General features: G+C 39.9%; 1 non-coding gene across 1 annotated transcript; it reads left to right on the top strand.

Moving 5' to 3' along the window:
- The first annotated feature begins 20694 nt into the window (after window positions 1–20694).
- On the top strand, window positions 20695–20800 carry LOC141625690 (small nucleolar RNA R71). Its single transcript, XR_012535456.1, has one exon. It is a non-coding gene; the product is annotated as a small nucleolar RNA R71 (small nucleolar RNA).
- Window positions 20801–23422: the final 2622 nt, after the last annotated feature.

Genomic DNA, 23422 nt, shown 5'->3' with positions numbered 1-23422 from the left:
AATTCCCATCCCCCACTTTATTTTGGACATTGTCCTCAATGTACATGTAGGAGTAGGAATGAAAAAGAAATACATGTTTTTTGGATTTTTGATTTTTGGATGGGTATCATACAAATGGAGGTGGTGAGGTAGGCCTCTTTCACTCATCATCTTCATCTTGATCATAGCCATAATGATGAGAGCTCCTGGCTTGGTCATACCCGCTTGCTTGACCCCAATACCCTCCTTGGTCAAATTCTCCCTCTTGACCCGAGTACCCTCCACCTTGGCTAGAATGCCCTCCGCCGTCGCGGCCCCAAGCTTGGTTCCTTTGATTTGGGAACAAGAGCTCCGGTTGTGCCCAAGAGGGCTTAGGACCATTGGGGTCAATATACCCTTGTTGAGCCATGTTATAGTATTGGGGATAAAGGGCCAAGTAGTTGTCGACCCTCCCGTTATGCACCCCGAGGTCCACTCTATTCATGAGTGCCATCAAATCATTAATACCCGGGGTATTGGGGATTGCCGGCTCAAATTCGGTATATGGGGTAGGGTATGGTGGGATAGGTACATAGGAAGGTGGGCGAATAGGCCTTCCCGGTCCTCCACGAGGTATTTGGCGGTGCGGCTCTTCCCTTTGAGGGGGATTGTCAAGAATCTGGATATCAAGGAGGTAGCTTGGTGGAGGCGAGTATGGGCTCAATCTTGGGTCAATGCCCGGTATCTTCCAACCTTCAAGGATCATTGAAGTGCATCCTTTGGTGTGCCACTCTACACTCCCATCTCGAGTGTAGTTGCACCATCGGTGACTGTTGAAGATGGTGTGCTCATCAATCAAAGTCCTCCCCTCAAGAGGAGTATAGGTCCCTTGGGCATTGAACCCGGGACAAAGGTGGTGGGCCAAAATAGTAATCAGACCTCCCATCACGAAGGTCTTGAGTTGGGTGGTTCCTTGAGCAAAATCATTGAACCTAGTAAGTATCTCAAGTGGCATATTGAAGTTATAACGCCTCACCGCTCGAACATTTAAATAGGATTCAAGAAAAGTTAAGTCGATGAGAGTACACCTATCTTGTTCGTACCTCCCATTGATGGTACCAGCCACAAAGCGCTCGGTGAATCGAATCACCGGATATTGGATGGCGAAGATGTGGCAATGCTTTGGGTGGATAAAATCCCTCCCGGAGATAGCCTTCCAAAGAAGGTCCACACCGAAATTATCGGGTTTTTCGGTATAGTTGGTGGGCACTACAAGACCGAAAACATAGGGAATTCCTCAAGTGAAAGATGATGGTCTAGGTTGCACAACCTAAACTCCATGCCCACATCGGTGCGGGTATTTGTCACAATGCGAAGGCTACTCAAGAATTCAAGGGTGAGACTAAAGTACGTCTCTTCATGGGCATGGAAAAGTTTCCCAATGCCAAGACCATTAAAGAACATCTCGGTAGGGTACCTTATCTTAAGGATTTCCAACACCCTAGTATCTACGAATTGAGTGGGTTCGTAGTTCTTACCTAGTAATTTGACAAAGTTCATGCGGTGGTCATCGGATTCAAATAGCACCTCTTGGAAGTAGTCAAGTTGTTCAATTCCTCCCCTCATTAAGGGTTGGGAGGTCCTTGGTAGCACTACCTCCCGTGGCATTGAAGAGGTCGATCCCTTGCGCTTCTTTCCGGTGGATTCAACCAATTTCTTGGCCTTTCCCTTGGTGTTCATCAATGGTGCCATTTTGATGTGGGTGATGGGAGTGTTTTTGAGGGTGGGAGGGTGATTTTGAGGATTGAGATGAGTGTTTTAGGGTTTGATAAGGTGAGGAAATGAGGGAGAAAGGGGGTGATTTTATAGAAGAAAGAGGGAATCCGAGCGGATAAGGGTGGGTCATATCCGGTTTATCCGAAAAAACAGGACAATCCGAGCGGATTTCCTTCGGGACGGGCGGATTGTGAGAATGGAAGACGGGCGTCTTCGCTCGAATCCGGGCATATTCTAACACAGCGATTTTTCTCGGTTGAGAGGAGGAAAAAGACGGGCGTCTTGGGACTTAGGACGGGCGTCTTGGTCGGGACGGGCGTCTTGGATGAAATCCGCCCGTTTTCTTGTGCAGCGCAAAATTTTATTTTGAATGACATACGGGACGGGCGTCCCGCGAAGAATACGGACGTATTGTCCCAGGACGGGCGTTTTTGCTTGAATCAGCACGTCTTCTTCTACAGCGCCAATCATTCCTTCGACGTGGGCCCTGGACGGGCGTCTTCTTCTAAATCCGGGCGTCTTCAGCTCCTTTCCTTCTTTTTCTTTTTTTTTTCTTTTTTTTTTCCGTGCAATAACATACCCTTTCACCGATTTTCCATTCCTCCTTATCTTTTTCTGAAATTTGCTCATTAAACATGTAAGATGACTCTCTCTCTCACCACTCTCATGCAAGAAATTAAATGCAAATGCAATAATGTACAATATTATACAAAGTAAACGGTCCAAGAAATATCTTACAAATGGTGGTTTGAGGTAGGACTCCACCAAACTAGTTCAATTTGTAGAAATTTTTATCCATAGAGCTCAAGGCTCTTAATAAAAGATCAAAAGCTTGTGAACAAGCTCCAAATAAGCATAAGTATGGGTTGCTCAATTTGAATATGAAGTTTGGCCAAGGAGGCTTGTAGAATGTTCCTTCCCTTGCTTTGTCCTTAGCGTTAGAGCTTTCCCGATGCTTCAAATAAACAAGCCCATGATTCTTGTCAACACTAAGCATGAAGTGTGGTTCATTTTCATCCGTAGACTTCCACTTACCAACTTCTTCTTCAATCTCGGTGATGATGATAGTATTTTGATTTTTCAATCCTTCCAAGGTGGAAGGAGAATTTTCATGGCATTGATGATCGAATTCCTTAGAAAGTATCACCGTGGGTGCCAAATCTTCACAAGTGGCTTCACGAGCAATTTTCTCTTTGAGCTTTTTCACCAAGTAGCTCTTGTATTATACTTTGGCCTTTTGAAGAAGATCTACCATGTCCTCTTCAATGATCATTGGCTCCATGATAGGTGTCAAGTGGTCTTCATGAGGAATAAAGGAAGGACGTTCTTCTTCATGATAGGGTATCTCAAATGTCTCAAGGATAGGCTCCTCAATCAAGGTGGTATTACGAGTCCATCCATTAGGTTCATCATCATTGTTGCTATCTTCATATGAATCATAAATAGGGGCTTCATTTAACTCTTTCTCCAACAACCCAATATTCACTTCAAAGGACACACCCTCATACTCACAAAGGTTAAGAGTACTTGGCTTGCTCAACCTCATGTCTTCTTCATCAAACACAACACTTTCATAGTCACAAGAGCTCAAGGAGATTGGCTCTTCCCATTTCTCACTTTCCATATCAAAAGTTACTACTTCAAATTCGCATTCATGCTCAATGTCTAATTGATGGTAAGGAGTAGTTAGTTGGGTTTCTTTTATTTGGGCAATTTGAATTTCCAACTCCTCACCTTGGTAACAATGCCTTGAAGAACAATGTCCCTCTTTTGGCTCTCCTCTAGCATTTGTTTGAAGAAGTTTTGTTGATCTCCCATCATTTGGAGAATCACATTTTGAATGGGTTCATCTTCTTGTTGTGGGTAGGTGCGAAAGTGGTTGTATTGTGGCAATTGAAACTCATTATGAAGTGGGTATTGGGTGGGTGGTTGTTGTGGATATTGGATGCGAGTGTTTTGGTTGGAAAATTTGGGGTAGTAGTTAGGATTTTCATTATACGAATAATAAGGTAGGTTTGTGTTGACTTGCTTCTCAAACTCCCCATACCCATAGTCATACTCAAAAGATCCAACATATACTCCATAAGTAAAGTCTTGAGCCATCATAGCTAAGACAAGGAAACAACTACAAGGATGGAAACTACACAAAAATGGTAAGAACAACCCTTGAGGAACAAGTTCCTCAAGGTGAAAGCAAAATTAAAATAGACAAACAAGTAAGAACTTAATCACATAGCACCATCCCCGGCAACGGCTCCATTTTGATGGGTGGATGTCGTCGGGTCACATCCTATCAAACACATTTATAATACTCAACAAACAACTAGTTAGCGGTAAGTCGAGGTCGATCCATGGGACGGTGTGCTTTGGGTTCTAAGTCTATCTATCTCAATTTATGTTAGTGTCACGATTTGTTTGGGTTTGTAGTTGTGTCCTAGATTAATGCAAGCAATAAAGTAAAGCAAACACTGAAAGGAAAGATGTAAACAAATGATTAAAAGTGAGGATATCATGGGGTCATAGGGGATTCATGGTGTTGATCATACAAACATGTTTACAATTATAAGCAAGCAATTAATGTTGTGGAGAAACCGAGTTGGTTTATGTCTTACGGTTCATAGGAAGAGTTGGGTCCCGGAGCCGAATCGATTAGATTGTACAACACTTACAAGTCGACTTACTTTCCTCCTATTCAACTTCTATGCATGGTCTAACAAGACTCGAGTTGGTTTATATCTTACAAGTCAAGTTGAGTAGATAAGAGATGGTAAAAATGCAAGGATTCATAGGCTTAGCATTTCATCAAACATAACATGTGCATAAAGTTGACATCACAACAAGCAAGCAATTTAATCATGTGAATATATTAGATTAAGCATGAATCAATCCCATGTTGGTTTCCCCTAATTACCCACTAATCCTAGCTAAAGAAACTACTCACTCATTATCATGGGAAACATGTCATTAATGGTGTCAAACATCACAACAAGTATAAACATGATAATAGAATGAAGAAATGAACAATAAAGATTAAAGAGTAAAGGAATTATACCAAACTTGAGATGATCCAAATAATAAAGCAAAGAATAATAGAAGAAACTTGATTGATTGATGAAGGGTTGTCAATCCTCCAATAATAACCCAATAATCTTCAATTACCCAAAAGTAACAAACTTGAATAATAAACTTGAACAATAATTAAGGAGAGATTAATGTGAGATTTGTGGAAAGATTAAAGAGTAATCTATTCTAATCTACTCCTAATCTAATCTAAAGAAGGATTTTCTACTCTAAAAACTTGTGTAAAAGGATCCCTCTTTGATTATTTACAAGTGGGGTATTTATAGTAGAAATTAGGGGGATGCATTAGGGTTAACTAAGGGCTAAACTAGTAATTACACTTTTTAGATTGAGCAGGGAGGAGCCGGTATTTTTCGAAGGAAGGGCTTCTTTCTTTGTAGCTTGGAGAAGACGAAATTTCGTTGTACTGGAATCCGTGCGTTTTGGAGTCGGGACGGGCGGATTCAGGCGGGGGAAGACGGGCGTCTTCAGGGGAATCCGGGCGGATTCTGTGGCTGCTGTCCGGTTGTCTTTGAAGGAAGACGCACGGATTCTCGTGCTCGGGACGGACGGATTGTGGACAATCCGCTCGGATTGTAGCTCAGCACTATTTCTTCTTCTTTTCTTCCCTTTTCTTCATAAAATCCTTGGGGATTTCCTCGGGGATGCAAGGATCCTTTCTCAATCATTGCTCATCTACTATCATATGTACAAAGGCCTTCTAATCTTGTCTCTCCTTGATGCCTGGTCATTGAATTCAATCAATTTAGTCTCGTTTTGCCATGAAAATGCAAGATTTGCACTCCTTTCCTACCAAGGGATCAAAATCTCAAAGAATATGCAAAACAAAGAACTAAAGACAATAAATGACCAAAATATGCACTAAAAAGCATGGGAACAAGGCTAATTCGGGGGCTAAATATGCGCTAATTATGGTCACATCAGGAACGGAAATGAAAACTCAGAGCTAACTTAACTTGTCTACTTGAACCAATTTAATGCAACAAAAATTAACAGTTATAGCTATGCAATCAATACGCAAACGAGTTATAAGTTTTTTAGAAATATAGCCGACCTATCGACCTTGCAAGACCAACAAAATCGGACTCTCACGTGGTCACTCTTCTCTCATGAAGCAAAGGGTGAATAAAATATGTGAAAGAGAGAAAGAGAAACAGTCACTCACCTAACTGCGACCTACATAACATGCATGCAACAAAAATAAAAGACAATTCAAGTACTAATGCACACACTCCAACCAATAATGTCCGTCACAGCCGAGGGCTTACAAATGATATGGGAATAGTGAGGTTCAGGCGAGAAAAGGCAAAACAGATTATGGTAATGTGGAGGTAAAGGCGCCAAGCTAGTTCCTAAACAGGGCCATATAAGACCGTCCGAATCTCAACTGACTGAAAAATAAAGTACAAGTGCCCTTCATTTGGCACACAACTCACTAATTACATACACAATCTCCTCAAAAATATGGAATAAAACGGAGGAGTGAGACCGTCACAAGATAAAAACGAATACAGACGGACTCAAAATCAAACCAGCTCAAAATTTTTGAAACTTTTCTTTCTGGTTCTTCACTGTAAACGTGATTCACTTTTTTTTCTTTTTTCATATTTTTTTCTTTTTTCTTTTTTTTTCTTTTCACGTTTTTATTTTTTTTTTCTTTTTTTTTTCTTTTCCTCCTTCCTTTATTTACACCAGCTCCAAACAAAATGATACGGGCCAAACTGCAGACGGAAAAAAAAAATCATAGCACAAAAGACATACTAAACTAGCTTGACTAGGCAGGCTCAGTTTGGGATGTAGCTAATGGGTCAAAAAGGCAAGTTTTGGCTTAAGTGGAGCTAAATGGGTGAAAAATATAAGAAAAGGGGAAAATTTGCAAGCACCTCCCTACATGTGACACCGACCACAAACCTGAATGTGTGCATTTGACAAGAAATCGAATGTCATAAAAGTGCAAAAATGATGAACATGTTATGCAAGGAGTACTACTCTCAATTCCTAATGAACTGGTCATGAATGTCACCCGTTATGGGCTCTAAAACTCTGAAATTATAAGTAGCTTGCCGATTTATCAGGTCAAGTCTAAACAGTCAGCTATATTTGAACAAAAACTCGTAGACTATGCGTATGACAAAGCTAATAACCATCAACGGAAGTGCAAGGCTCAAGTAAAATGACAAGTTATAGTGCAATATCATCACGGAAATCAACCGTTCCGACTTAACCTATATGCAAAAATAAACGTGAATATTTTTGAATATTTCTGAAATTTTTCTAATTTTTTTTTTTTGATTTTAAAGAAATAAATACAAATGCAAGCTGAAAAATAGAAACATGAATGAAAAACAAATGCAAATTCAGACTCAAAAGGATGCAATACCCTCCCCAAACCAAAACGGACAACGCCCTCGTTGTTCTCCAGCATACACCAGCAGATATACACAGGGGAACGGGAATATACAACCAATAAAGAATGAAAAACAATAAAATAAAAAGGAGACAAAGAAAATAAAAGAATGAGAATAAACATACAAAGCACGAACTTCCCCAAACCAGCCAGAAAACTGGGGAAGTGAGTAGACCAGCAGCTACTCGTCAGCCTCCTCGTCACTGTCATGCACGTCCTCCACCCCGTGCAACAGTGGGCAAAGGGGCTAGACGAGGCAAGGTGTCACAAGGAAGGTCGACGGATAGGGAACCGTCTATCTTCCATGTCCGGTAGTCTGTGGTCAGCCAAGTCTGAGAGTGCATGGCAGCTAGGCTCAGATACCTATCACCGTCTATGTAAGGTAAGTCACGAGGCAAGACGGTGAGGAGAGAGCGAGCAAGAAAGGTGGCTATGCCACCACAGACAATAGTGCCCATGAGCTTCTCTCCCTGAGCCTGGAAGTACTTGGCGGTCAGATAAGCGATGTTGAGGGTAAAGGGACCCTCGCCGTCGATGTTCAGGTAACCTCCTAAGATGGAGAGCTCATTGTTGTTGATGTTGTTTGGCTCCTTTCAGCCAAAAATAGTGCTCCCCATCAGTCTAAGAAAGTAACGGGCGGGGGGTAGGTGGACCTGAGTGAGCTTTCGCTCGTGAAAAGGGGTCTGTGCAAAAGCCCGCCAAAGAAGACTAATAACCTTTCTAGAGGCAACAGTGGTGCCAGTAAAGGAAAGGACGAGTCGGGTACCAAACTCCTCAAGTGTCATAGAGAAGGTCCGGTTATACAACCGGAAGGACACAGAAAGACTAGTAGGGACAACGTCGTGTGCCCCTGAGGAGAAGGTAAAGGAGCTGAAGAACTCAAGGCTCAGCTCCCTGAAAGTGTGGCCACTCATAGTGATGAGTCCGGCCATCACCGTGCCCCGTAAAAGCTTACAAACTGGCTTGTAGAAGTCGAGCCTCTGAAGTGACGTACGGCAAAGAAATCGCTTAGGGAGAAAGTCACAGTCAACTAAGACATAAAACCTCTTCCGATGAACACCATTAATAAAAGTTACCTGGGGGAACGCAGGGTAGGAGTCAAGAGTGTCATCCACTCGGATCGTAATATAGCCAGCAGCAGGTGTAGCACGACCGCGACCCCGACCTCTAGAACTTGAAGTAGAAGACCGTCCACTGACGGTACGAGGAACTAGAGCCGCCCGTAAAGCAACTGCGACTGCGGGTGAGTCCGCCACAGGTGTGCTCACCGTGGCTGAAGTGAGGGTGTGGCTGCAGCTGTGGCCGCCACTGAGGAAGAAAGGCTAGCAGAAGTGCTAGCAGTAGTAGTGGTCGTGGATCGAGGTGGTAGTCGAAACAGGCTAGCGTAGTGCTAGCGGCGTAAAAACAAAGATCAAACAGCAGAGACTAAGAACACGGGAGCTGCGGTACTAACAGAAGTGGAGGCGGTGGTGACAGCAGGAACCACCGTCTCAGACAAGGACGGACTAGAAATCGAGCTCGTAGAAGGCACAAAGCTAGAATCCATCCTAAACAAAGAGGGCATGGGAAAAGCAATAAGAAATCAGTGTGAAAACAGCATGAAATTTTCCCTAAACAGTCGAAAAATTCGACTAACAGCCCAGAAATTCCCAAATTTTCCTCAAAAATTCGAATGATAGCAGGTAAACAGCAATATGGGCGGGGTGGCAGATGACAGAAGCAGCAATTTAAGCAACAATGGAGACAAATTGAACAAATGGCAGCAGCAAACACCAGTTAACAGTCGAAAATTTCGACTGAAATTAGCCCTAATCGCGAATTTCCCATAAAATTCAAATTAATCATGTAAAAATCAATGAGGCATGGGAATTAAGCATCAAGTAAGACAAATTAGCCATTGAATCAAAATTATAGTCGAAAAATTCGACCTAATATGAACATCGAAACCCTAATTTCTAATTCACTTCATAAAAAGCAAAATTAATGAAATTAAAATGCAACTAAGTGTAGGAATTAATTACTTGATGATTAGGAACCTACAAATTGAGCAATTAACCGATTAACAAGCAAATTGACGATTTTTTTTGACCGAAAAATCGCAAACCCTACTTCCTCTAATAGATTGAGTAAAACGGCAAGAATCAAGAGGAAAGTAGAGGGTTGTGGACGATTAATTAACAATAAACAAAATGTAGGTGGTGGATTTGGCAAATGGGCACGAAAAATGGAGATTTTAGGGGTTTTTGATCGCAAATAGGGAAAATAGTCGAAAAAAAATGAGGAAGATAATGAAGTAATAAGAAAAATAAGGAAGTTAAAGGGACTCCCTGTGTGCAATTTCCAATTTCACTCGATCGAGTGGTTTAGAACTGCTCGATCGAGAACTCCCCTTTTCAGGTTTTGTCGATCGAGTAATATGGGATCATTCGATCGAACAGAATTCACTCGATCGAGTACAAAAAGCACTCGATCGAGCTCTTTTCCTCGTGTAAGCTCTTGAATTTGCGTATAATTCCCCAAACCTGCATAAAAACACTCGCAAAAATATCCCAAGATACCAAATACGAATAGTGACAGTCTATAGTCTTCTAATCTATGCTAAAAATGTCTAAATTCTAATTGTCCTAATTAAAAGCAATAAACAAGTCCGACGGAAATTAAACACGGGGCATTTCCCCGCTCACTTCTCAAAGCAATTCAATAGCCCCTCGGAGGGCTTCTGACTGGAGGACGTCACCTCAGCAACATTAATCGTCCTCTTCAATTTCCATGAGCTTGAACTTGAATCGTTAGGAGGAGAATAGTTGACGTCCACATACGCGCGAACTTTTCTCGTCCTTACTCCTTTCTCACCAGCTTTAGCATCATTGCTCCCGACTTGACTGCCATTAATTGCACAAAAACCATTGACGGCTCCTTCATTATTTTCATCCGTACCTGCAGCAAGGAAAACAGACGAACTTTCCTCCTTTTTGCTCTCAACCTGAGGCGGAGGGGTCACGATAGCAGCACAATATTCTAAATTTTCATTTGGAGTGTCAGTAGGAGGGTCGGTAGAAGAGAGGGCATTGCAAGGCTGAGCTTGCATGGGAGCCCTTCGGAACTTAGACTGATGGAATATCAATTCCTCGTCCCCAACCTGAAAAATCAATGTCTTGCCCCCGACGTCTATCACTGCACGGGCAGTAAATAAAAATGGTCTCCCTAAGATGATAGGGGTATGGGTATCTTCGGGGATGTCAAGTACAACGAAGTCAACGGGAATAAAGAACCTCCCGATCTTAACAGGTATGTCTTCTATGACACCTAGTGGCCGTGATATACTACGGTCGACCATCTGAACGGTCATATTTGTGCAATTAAACTTGGTCAAACCAAGTATCTTAGCCAGAGACAATGGTAAGACACTCAAGCTAGCGCCAAGATCGCATAGCGCGTTATCAATCAAGTGGGTACCAATATGACACGGAATCGAAAAACTACCCGTGTCTGACTTTTTGGGAGGTAACTTATTCTGAACTAGGGCCATCCCTACCTCGGTCAAAGCTACCGTCTCATGGTCGTTAATGTGCCTCTTACGCGATAAAATTTCTTTCATAAATTTAAGGTAAGAGGGCACCTGTGTCAGCAATTTGGCGAATGGCACAGTGACCTGCAAGCTTTTCAGGAGTTCGGCAAATTTGCCGAATTGTTGATTAACCTTAGTACTCTGCAAACGCCTCGGGAAGGGTACCATGATGGGTATCTCGGGCCTTTATTCCTCTCTTCCAATAAATCAGCCGGATCAAGCTCTAAATCCTTCGATCGATACTTCTTTCCTCTCGAACGTGGTCTTTCAGATGATTTTTCACTCGATCGAGCACTAGCAGGCTCTCGATCGAGTTGTTCTTTATCTTCATTACTCGATCGACCAAAAGTATCATTTAATCGAGCAGATTCTTCAGCAAATTCACTCGATCAAGCAGTTTTATTTACTCGATCGAGCTTTTCTTTTTCCTGTTCACTCGAACGAGTAGAAATGCCACTCGATCGAGTCCTTTCTTCAGCACTTTCACTCGATCGACCCCCAGAAATTAGTCGATCAAGTACTTTCTTTGTCGTCAGCTCTTTTTCTTCAACAGAACACTGTTCATCAGCAGTAATTACCTTCCCCGGGTCTGATTTTGGTCCTTCATATGAATAACCGCTCCTCAAATTAACTAAATTCACCGTCTCATGTGGATTCTTATCGGCTTGTGACGGTAAATAATGTACCGGTTTCCGTGTGGACTGGTTCGCGGCTTGTTGGAGCTAGTGTCCTCCACAGTTAGTGTGATAACGTGTATAAATCTCTTATAGGTTCACAGGGTATACTTAGTATTTTATCAGTTGATTAACGTTTACTAATAACGGTTGGCTTGCTAGAAGTTTGACGTTATTATCATACGATGGCGATGATCAACTCTGGTCCCTAAAAGTCACACCTAAAGGATGTGTTTGAGAGATGTGATTATATGAAAATATAATCACATTGATGCCTTATATGACTAAAAGGTTAGTCCATGTATTTTACTAAAAGGTTAGTCAATGTGATGATGAGTCGATTATTTAAAACAATTAAATAATATCGATATTTGAGACAATTAATTGTTAATTCGTAAATTGAATATAAACTGTTATATTTAATTAATGTATATAATGTTAGCTTAAACGAATTAAGATGTTAATTCGTAATTAAACATAAACGGTTATATTTAATTAGCAAATTATAAATATGCGATATTTATAGTTAATGTATATATTATACGAAATTGTCATAATAAATGATGACAGACCGGTATTAATAAATCGACTACAAACTGTTGTGTGTGGACTTATTAATACGTGACGACATAAATGACAATTGATAATGATACACATTTTATACAATATGATAACAACCTAAAATAAGAAAATTTTCTCCTTATTTGTTTGGTTGTTACACGTTTAAAGGGGAGAAAAATAAGAAAAAGATCTTCCCCTCTTTTCTCCTTTTGGACGGTTAAATAGGAGAGAAGGTAGGATCATTTCTCTCTGGATTTTTACTCGATACTCTTATCATAAAACCCTAAAAAAAATGATTAGGAATTAGGGTTCTCTTTCTAGCAAGAAAAAGGCTTTTCTCGGAGCATTTTGGGTGCAACGATTAGGAGAATATCGATCTCGATATTCGTTCTTAGGCCAAATTGCTAGGACCGGAGGTTAATTCTAATCTCTATTCTTTTGTTTATGCATTTCGTTTATGACTCGTAATTTCATATTTCATAATTTCGTTATAATCCGAATTTTCTTAATAATGTTCAAATCAATTGTGATGAATCAAATATTCAGATAATCGATTTAATCATAATTTAGATATTCATTTTAAGAGGTTAAATTGAATCATCTAGTTTGGATCTATGTTTAAATTAAACGTTGATGATTATGCCAATCTTGTTATAGTAGCAACATTAAACAAATTTGTTCAAATAAAAGGGGTTGTTTTCGAGAAAAAAAAAAAAACTGTTTTTCGAAATTTTAGAGCAGAATGCCGAGAGCAATAAAAAAAATTTGGTTTTTTTTTTTTTTTTTTTTTTTTTTTTGTTTTGGCCAATAATTATTATACATTATATCTATAATGTATGATTGTTTGTGGTGAAAAAGTTCACAAATTTTAGATACCCAATTATTTTAAAGTGGTTTAAAATGATGTTAGATTAATTCATATTACAAGTTAATGTGTATTAAGATTGGAATTATTGTGAGTAATTGAGGAATTGTCACATAATTTTGATCATTTTAAAATAGGTGGTTTGGATAAATTACTCTACATAATTAAGGAATTATGTCTTGAATGATTAATTTATTGTTGATGCATTTTATTTAGTTGTATGAATTGTTGACTGATTTATTTACGTATTTTTGCAATCGGTTGTAATTTGGTATTACCTAGTGTTGCCTTAGTTGATTATGTTTTCGTAATGATGGAAACATAATCTTGATGTAATTTTGAGATCTCGAATCTCCTTTGGTTTTCTTTAGTATTATGTTTTTGAAATTAGAATGTAAATAGGTTTATTTTGTAATTTATTAATTGTAATTTTGAGAAGACTAAAGATGGAGATTGGATTGCTCACTCCCGCTACATGGACCAAGATGTAACATCATGACAAGCTTCTCAGGTCCTAGGAAGGATTCCAAAGTTGTATTTATGTTCATTTTGGTAGATAGGCCACACTAGGACTTTGTTTTTGTTTTACGTTTTTCCATTCTTGTTGCTTTTCTTCGCATGATAGTTAGTGCATTATATTCCGCCTAAACCAAACCACCTACTTATATGCATGAAAATTGACTCATATAGTTTGGATGTTAGTTATCATGGACATAAAGATGTCACACTATTTTAAGCCATCATCTTAGTTTATTCATTCTCGCATGCTAGATATTAGTTCACTTAAAATGTATTAAAATAAAGTTGATGGGATCTTCCTCTAAAACTAAAATTGAGACTAGTCTTTATAGGCCAAACAACTGTGAATCCCTTCTTTGTCAGTAGGTATATAAGACCTTACTCTCCATATGACCCCTTCTACGTTGGGTAAGTAGTTTGTGTTGACTTATTTTACCTCAACATTATAATCCGAAGAGTTTCTCGAGATTATGATGGACTATAGATAGAATTTACAGAAATTTATCAACCAAGAATTCTAAAAGTAGAATTAGCCAAGAGGTTGGCTTATCAATTTACAGATAATTGAGTCTTGTGATCATTTATATAATTCTTGAGGGAGGTCAATTGTATAAATGCTTGAGTCTTCACATTATAATAGTTTTGCATTAGACTTAAATCATAACGATGAGTATGCTTATTATGTTTTTCTTCTTCTTTTCGCAGTGTAGAATTCGTTTTATATTGAAAATACTGCTTACCACAAATGGCTGGAAATACTGATATCCCTATGCCAAGTGCCACACTTGCACGCGAGTCCTGGCTCAAAACTTTCATAGACCACATGAATCAGTCCACACGACTGAAGAATGACGGGTCCAACTTTGCGGACTGGGAGGCATCATTACGGAATGTTGTCATTGTTGACGCTAAGCCCAAGTACTTGACTGAGCCAATACCGCCAAACCCAGGCCCCAATGCGAGAGCTAACGAGTCACTTGCTTATAGTGACTTCGTCATGGAAGCGGGTGCGATAAAGAACGTACTCATTTTTGCAATGGAAACCAATTTGCAAAGACGCTTCATTGCCCAAGGTGCAAACAAGATTTTCACCACGCTCACTAATGAGTTCTCAAAAGCACCGAGAATCATTACTTATGAGCATACCCGTCGCTTCTTTGAGGCGAAACTCCCCAACCGGTTAGCCCACACATTCTTGACGTGATTGAGAATGTCGAGAAACTGGAGGCACTTGATTACAAAATCAGTGAGAGCATAGTCATTGACCGTATGCTTCATTCACTTCATGATGGTTTTGCCCTTTTAAGGGCAAATTACTACATGAATGACATGAAAAAAAGTCCTCATGAGCTACACTCACTTCTCGTATAGACCGAGAAGGATATGAAATTGAGTGGGAGCATGAAGCAAGATGTTCTCATGATTTCCAACAAGAATAAGGGTAAGGGCAAAGCTCACAGCGACCTAACTGTAGGAAAGCCAAAGTTTAAGAAGTCAGGAAATGGTAAGAGTGGGCCTGGTGAGACTAGTGGCTCACAAGGCAAGGCAAAGAGCATAGGCGGTAACGTTGAGTGCCACCATTGTCACAAGACTGGGCATTAGAGGAGGAACTGTCCCATGTACCGTGAGGACATAAAAGCAGGCCGCGTCACTCCTGTTGGTATGTAATCTTATATTCATATGATTGAGATTAACCATGCAAGTTTCGGAACTTGGGTACTTGATACTAGTTGTGGTTCTCATCTATGTAATCATTTGCAGGGTCTAAAAAACATCACACCCCTCGCAAAGGGTGATGTGGACCTACGAGTCGGGAATGGAGAAAGAGTTGCTGCAGTCTCAATGGGAACATACGTAATCCAGCTCCCGAGTGGTTTTGAGTTATATTTATATAACTGTTACTATGTACCCAGTTTATCTAAGAATATTATTTCTGTTTTCGTACTTGATAAAGATGGTTTTTCATTTTCAATAAAGGACACTAGCTGTATTTTTTCTTTTAATGAAATGGTTTATGGCAAAGCAGTTTCCATGAATGGAATTTATATCTTAGATCAAACCACAGATATATTACATGTGAATAATAAGAAATTAAAGGTTGGTGACAAAGATCAAACTTATCTATGGCATTGTCGAATGGGACACATAAATGAAAAACGTGTAAAGAAACTCATTGAAAATGGGACTATCTCCACATTTGATTTCTCATCATTTGGCACGTGTGAATCATGTCTTATCGGAAAAATGACTTGAATTTCCTTCAAAGGTGTTGGAATGCGCGCTAATGACCTATTAGGACTCATACGTACTGATGTATGTGGACCTATGTCAATCACCGCAAGAGACGGCTATAGATATTTTATCACTTTTACGGATGATTTGAGTAGATACGGATATGTCTACTTAATGAAGCATAAAAGTGAGTCTTTTGAAAAATTCATGGAATACCAGAATAAGGTTGAGAACCAACTGGGAAGAAAGGTTAAAGCACTCCGTTCAGATCGTGGTGGCGAATATCTTTCAAATGAGTTTGATCAACACCTTGAAGATTGTGGAATAGTTTCTGATTAACTCCACCGAACACCTCAATTAAATGGTGTGTCCGAACGGAGAAATCGAACACTACTTGATATGGTTCGATCCATGATGAGGCACACGGTAGTACCAGATTCATTATGGGGTTTTGCTCTTTTGTCACCGTTTGCTCTTATACTTAACAAGTCCGTCTAAAGTCACGACAAGACTCCGTATGAGATATGGAAGGGAACGGTCCCTAACTTGTCCTTTATTCGGGTTTGGGGCTGCGAGGCTTATGTCAAGTGGAGACACGAGGATAAGCTCGGCCCGCGATTGGTCAAGACATACTTTATTGGTTATCCAAAAGGAATGTTTGGTCATTACTTCTATTCGCCTACCGAACATCGAGTTTTTGTTGCGGCTAGTGCAAAGTTCTTAGAGAAAGAGTTTCTCGAGAACAAGTCAAGTAATAGAACCTTCGAGCTGTCGGAGATTCAAGAACCAAAAACCGAGGAATAGATGGAGGAAGATGTTCCTTCAACTTATGATACGGTTAATATTCCTCAGGAACCTAGGAGGTCGGGTAGAGTCTCTAATCCTTCAGACAGTTACATTTGTATGGTCGAGGAAAATGACGTTTTGCTCCTAGAGAGTAATGAACCCGCTACCTATAAAGGTGCCATGACCTGTTCCGACTCTAAGCTATGGCTTGAAGCCATGCAATCCGAGATGGACTCCATGTATGAGAATGACGTATGGGATCCTGTTGATTTACCTAACAAGGTACGACCTCTTCAGTGCAAATGGCTTTACAAAATAAAGCATTCTGTAGAAGGGCAAACAGATACCTATAAGGCACGACTAGTGGCAAAAGGTCTCACTCAAGTGCACGGATTGCATTATGATGAAATCTTTGCACCCGTAGTTATGCTGCGTTCCATTCGGATAATCTTAGCGATTGCCGCTTTTCATGACTATGAAATTTGGCAGATGGATGTGAAAACCGCCTTCTTAAACGGTTATTTGGAGGAGGAATTGTACATGGTACAACCCGAAGGTTTCATAGATCCTGAAAATCCTAAGAAAGTGTGCAAGCTTAAACGTTCCATTTATGGACTTAAGCAAGCTTCTCGGAGTTAGAATCATCGTTTCGACCAGGTGATAAAAGAGTATGGTTTCACTCGATCGGTCGAGGAACCATGCTTATATATCAAGTTGAGTGGGAGCAAGATTGTTTTCTTGATATTGTATGTCGATGACATAATCTTGATTGGGAATGACATTCCTCTCTTATCTTTGGTAAAAGGATGGTTGAAGAACCATTTCCAGATGAAAGATCTGGGTGAGGCACAACGCATATTGGGAATCCATATCTATCGAGATAGATCACGGCGAATGTTATCAATGAGTCGAGTCTTATTTAGATAAGATTCTTGAAAGGTTCAAAGATGAAACAACTCCAGAAGGGAACCTTCCAATGACTTCTGGGATGTATTTGAGCAAGTCTCAGTCACCCAAGACACCGGAAGGGGTCGAACGCATGAGTCGCGTTCCTTATGTATCAGCCATAGGATCAATCATGTATGCCATGATATGCACACGTCCAGACGTGGCATATGCATTGAGTATGACGAGTCGGTACCAAAGCAATCCAGGTGAAATACACTGGATGGCTGTTAAAAACATCCTTAAGTACCTACGGAGAACTAAGGATTGGGCATTGACTTATGGAGGATATACTAAGCTATGTGCAATCGATTCTGCGAGATGCTAGCTTCCAAACGGATCGAGATGATTGAAATCTCGTCTTGATTGGTCTTTGCTCTTAATGGTGCTGCGGTCACCGGAAAAGTTCCAAGCAGGAAGTTGTAGCGATTCTACTATCAGATCCAGTACTATGCCGCCGATAAGCGGCAAAGTAAGCTATATGGATGCGTCAATTCTTACAAGGACTAACTATAGTTCCTAGTTGAATGACCCAATCACCATCTATTGTGACAATAGAGGTGCCATCTTCCAGGCCAAGGAGCCTAAGTCTAGCAATAAGTCTAGACATGTACATCGGAAGGCTCACCTGATCCGTGATTACGTGGAGCAAGAGGAGATAGTGATTGACAAGATTGCTTCGGATGACAACATCGCCGATCCTCTCACTAAACCATTGAAATATGATAAGCATGAAGGGCACGTTATTTCCATGGGAATTAAACGTGTTCCTGAGTTGTAGTAGTTGCTTATGGATTCGATACATTTTCTTTTTCATATGCTATTTATAACTTCATCGTATTATTTCATATTTTGTTTTTCATGTGGATTGTACGACAACATTGAACGCCACAAAGTGAACTGAATTACATTATATTTGTATTGGTCCGTAATCGCCTACATGAGCTGATAACTCTGGCTATTATATTGTGAAGTTGATTGATGGTGGGTTCAACGAGCCATAAGTCAAACGGTTGGCTGATCGATCACAGATGCGAGTTATAACGATACCTCGTAGGACATTGTGACAACGTAATGGAGTCCTAAATGTTTAAAAACATTCGGTGCCAAGTCGTGGATTGGACGTCCATTGTGTTCCTAGAGTCGATTCTTTTGACTATCGACTGTCGCTTGAGATTAAGGCAGTTTTTGGGTGACTTTGGTTTCTTTCTCATGGTCGACTCGTAACAGGAGGCTAAGCAGATTTTCACTTTGGTCATTTCATACTTGTGCTTGTATCTGCAGGATTCGAGTTGAAGAAAATATCCATCCTTTATCAGGTTTAGTCATTTCTCGGGGCCACTCGAGGAGTTGTAAATCGAAATGCATGGCCATGCTCGAATGATGATTCGTTTATCAGTTAAGTTACTCTCTAGTCGGAAAACCACTCTTGATATTGATCACTTGTAAAATACGACCTTTGTGAATACGGATTTTGCAAATTGTTTTACATTGAGTGGGAGAAATTAAGGATATGAGAATCGGTTATCGCACATACACTTGTGAGGACAAGTGGGAGATTGTTGGAGCTAGTGTCCTCCACAGTTAGTGTGATAACGTGTATAAATCTCTTATAGGTTCACAGGGTATACTTAGTATTTTATCTGTTGATTAACGTTTACTAATAACGGTTGGCTTGCTAGAAGTTTGACGTTATTATCATACTGATGGCGATGATCAACTGGTCCCTAAAAGTCACACCTAAAGGATGTGTTTGAGAGATGTGATTATATGAAAATATAATCACATTGATGCCTTATATGACTAAAAGGTTAGTCCATGTATTTTACTAAAAGGTTAGTCAATGTGATGATGAGTCGATTATTTAATACAATTAAATAATATCAGCTGAGACGAATTAATTGTTAATTCGTAAATTGAATATAAACTGTTATATTTAATTAATGTATATAATGTTAGCTTAAACGAATTAAGATGTTAATTCGTAATTAAACATAAACAGTTATATTTAATTAGCAAATTATAAATATGCGATATTTATAGTTAATGTATATATTATATGAAATTGTCATAATAAATGATGACAGACCGGTATTAATAAATCGACTACAAACTGTTGTGTGTGGACTTATTAATACGTGACGACATAAATGACAATTGATAATGATACACATTTTATACAATATGATAACAACCTAAAATAAGAAGATTTTCTCTTTATTGGTTTGGTTGTTACACATTTAAAGGGGAGAAAAATAAGAAAAAGATCTTCCCCTCTTTTCTCCTTTTGGACGGTTAAATAGGAGAGAGGGTAGGATCATTTTCTCTCTGGATTTTTACTCGATACTCTCATCACAAAACCCTAAAAAAAAATTATTAGGAATTAGGGTTCTCTTTCTAGCAAGAAAAAGGCTTTTCTCGGAGCATTTTGGGTGCAACGATTAGGAGAATATCGATCTCGATATTTGTTCTTAGGCCAAATTGTTAGGACCGGAGGTTAATTCTAATCTTTATTCTTTTGTTTATGCATTTCGTTTATGTCTCGTAATTTCATATTTCATTATTTCGTTATAATCCGAATTTTCTTGATGAAATATACCGATATTTCTAACACCGCTAACTGGGCAACTTGAGTTTCAAGTGCCTTGATAGATGCATCTTTCTGTTACTCAGCTGCCACTGCTTTGTCAAAGACTACAACATCGTCTTCAACTCACCTAGCTCACTTACCCCACCAGAGGATGATGCACCTTGATTAGGTGTAGGAAAGGAAGGAGGCTTCTGAAATCCTTGTTGAGCCTTATGAGGAGGGACATATGGCTGCTACTGCTGCGGAGGGGTAGGATTGAGCACATTTTGACTTGTCCACCTCAAATTGGGATGGACTGCCCCTTGGTTGTTATAATAGGAACCCCTTCCTTGCCTGTATTGTTGAAAAGCAAGGACCCGTTCCTTCTCTGTAAGACAGCCAACAGCAGTGTGACCGTCATTTCTCCCACACCTCTCACATGTGACAGTCTCCCCTCTAGTAAGCAAATGGACCGTCTGAGGCTCCCCAGCAGAATGCAACTGCAACTTATCAAATCTAGCATTCATGGCTTCCAACTTAGCCACAACTTGCTTATCGACTACATGAACTGTTCTAATACCATCCCTCGAGTTTCCATACTCAGCACAGTGGGTCTCCATCTCTTCAATAAGAGCCCATCCCTTATCATCGTCGGTGTTCTCTTGAAATCTTCCGTTGGATGATGCATCAAGTATGGCTTTGTGATCATCGTATAGCCCATTACAAAACTGATTGGACAGGAACCACGGATCAAAACCATGGAGAGGAATAGACCTCCCCAACCTCTTGAAACAACACCAAGCTTCATAGAAAGTTTCATCCGGTGCCTGTTTGAAACTTGTAATCTTGGCCCTCAGCTGATTAGTGCGATGCGGAGGGAAATATCTCTTATAAAAAGCAAGAGCAAGGGTCTCCCAGTCTGTGACCCCCGCGGCCGTACGGTCCAAATTAGTCAGCCACCTCCTGGCTGAGTCAGTCAAAGAAAAAGGAAACAGAACCTCCTTAATCTTGTCTTGAGTTACCCCCTTTGTGGCGGGGATAGTAGAACAGTAGTCCGTAAAGACCTCCATATGCTTCCTCGGGTCTTCACCTGCCACACCTCCAAAGAGATTTCTCTCCACCAGATTGATATAGGAAGGATGGATGTGAAATGTATTCCCATCCTCAGTCTGGAGATTGAAACCCTTTGGAATTGATGATGCTTTAGGCTCCGAATGACTGGCAATGTTCGGCATCTTTACTTGGTTGGTTTACTAATCAAAGTGTCTTCTTCAAAAGATGGATTTTTACTGTAAAAGGAAATGCTGAAGTTCGGGTTCGAAAGTACTCAAGGCTTCCTTTCGTGATTCTCTTTGCGACGGAGTCAATGCCCGAAAGCCTCTCCGCTTTAATCACCGAAACTAACTCCAACCTGTGTGTGACCAGGCATACACAACACTGAAAGAAAATGAATAAGAACTGCGTCAAGGAATAAAAATTCCCTGAGACGGATAAAATAAACGAAACAAAGACAGATAGGGCAATTGCCTCCCCGGCAACGACGCCAAAATTTGACAGGGCTATCGTTTACCTATCAAAAATAACTAACTAAACTAACTGTATAGCTAGGGAAGTCAGGTCGATCTCCTCAGGGAGGCAAGATATCTGTAAAGGTCCGTCTATTTGGTCACAAATGGGGGGGGGGGGGGGGGTGTAATTGGTTCCCTAAACTAAAGGTGTTAAAGGAAGAGAAGCAAAGAAAGAGCAATAAAGGCAGAAAATGAGATTAAACTATCAATAGAGAGGGGACATGTCAGGATTTCGGTTCACTACGGTAGTCCAGTGACTCAATTGTAAACAACTTAGATAAATTACTGCGAGACGGATATGGAAAGGTCTTTCCGGTCCACTTTATATCCTAAATTACCACTAATTTAACTTTCGTCCTCGTCAGGGTAGTCTACTGTTCATAGCAGGTCTATTTAGTCCAATCTTCCGATCCACGATTAAATTTAACCAGATTAAAAAGGTGACTCAGAAGCGTGCACTCAACTAAGTCGGTAGATACAATTATATTGCTATGGGGACAGAGTCTCACAATTAATTCATCTAACCTATTTACTACATCATCACATTTCTACCGTAGATCCCCTAATCCTGACATGAAATGATTTAGCTACTCATATCGCTAATGTTGTCAATAATAACAATATTAAGATAACTAATGTAAAGCATGATGAAATAGTAATTAAAATGCATAAACAAAGATTAGGGCAGAAATTAAGGAAGAGCAAAACAAGTAATTAAGATGAACAAAAGAGAGATTAATATTGAAAAGGGAGAAAGAGATTACAATCGCAAGAATCCGGCGTAAAGAACAAACAAATCCGAGCTAAATAACCCCGAAAGCAAAGTTACAGTGAAAGAGAGAAAGTAACGCTGTCTTTTGTGAAAGATGAAAATAATAAGATAAAAACTTGATAGAATCGATGCTAATGACCTAGTTATTATTCGTTTATATAGAAAAATTACTAAGTCCATAAGCTAAAACACGTTCACGGACTAATTAAAGCCCATCAAAGCCAAAACCACTCGATCGAGTAGTCTGAAACAACTCGATCGAGCAATTCTCCAAGTAATTTACTCGATCGACCAAAATTGTTACTCGATCGAGTAACTCCTAATTCCAGCACTTCTTGATAGAGTACAATGCTACTCGATCGACCAACCTCGGCCATAGAAACCACTCGATCGAGTGATAAAACAGCTCGATCGAGTATTCTTCTTCCAAAACAGCTCAAACTCGTGACCGACTGCCTCGTAGACCGTTCCTTCACGCATCCCAATGCAAGATCTCACTCTGAAAAATCCCGTCTCCTCAAAATGCATGCAAAAAGGACGAAAATGGTACGATTCCACTACTTTTACGCTCATTCCTACAAAACGGACAAAACGAACCAAAGTAGCCAATTCGGGGGCAAAATGCAATATAAACAGTACGAAAATACATAGAAATACGTGCTAAAATAGGCTAAAAAGACTATACAAAATGCACGTATCAAATCCCCTATGATCCCATGACATCCTAGTGTCTCTAATCAATTATTTACATCTCTTAATTGTTTACTTTATTGCTTCTATTAGTTTAGACTCACCAACTCCAACCCAAATCAATTGTGACACTAGCATAAATTGAGATAGATAGACTTAGAACCCAAAGCACACCGTCCCATGGATCGACCTCGACTTAACCACTAACTAGTTGTTTATTGAGAATATAAATGTGTTTAATTGAGAGCCCCATCGACACTCTCATCAAAATGGCGCTGTTGCCGGGGACAGTGTTATGTGATTAAGTTCTTACTTGTTTGTCTATTTTGATTGTGCTTTAATGTAATACTCCGTATTTTAATAATAATTTATAAGGATAATTTATTTAATTTAATGAGTAATTAAATGACATTTCTAATAATAAATACAAGTGAGACGTTAATTAAATAAT

The sequence above is a fragment of the Silene latifolia genome, chromosome X (genome assembly GCF_048544455.1).
Source record: "Silene latifolia isolate original U9 population chromosome X, ASM4854445v1, whole genome shotgun sequence".
NCBI lineage: Eukaryota > Viridiplantae > Streptophyta > Magnoliopsida > Caryophyllales > Caryophyllaceae > Silene > Silene latifolia.
The sequence above is the reverse complement of the archived record's forward strand: the minus strand, read 5'-3'. Positions and strand labels throughout refer to the sequence as shown.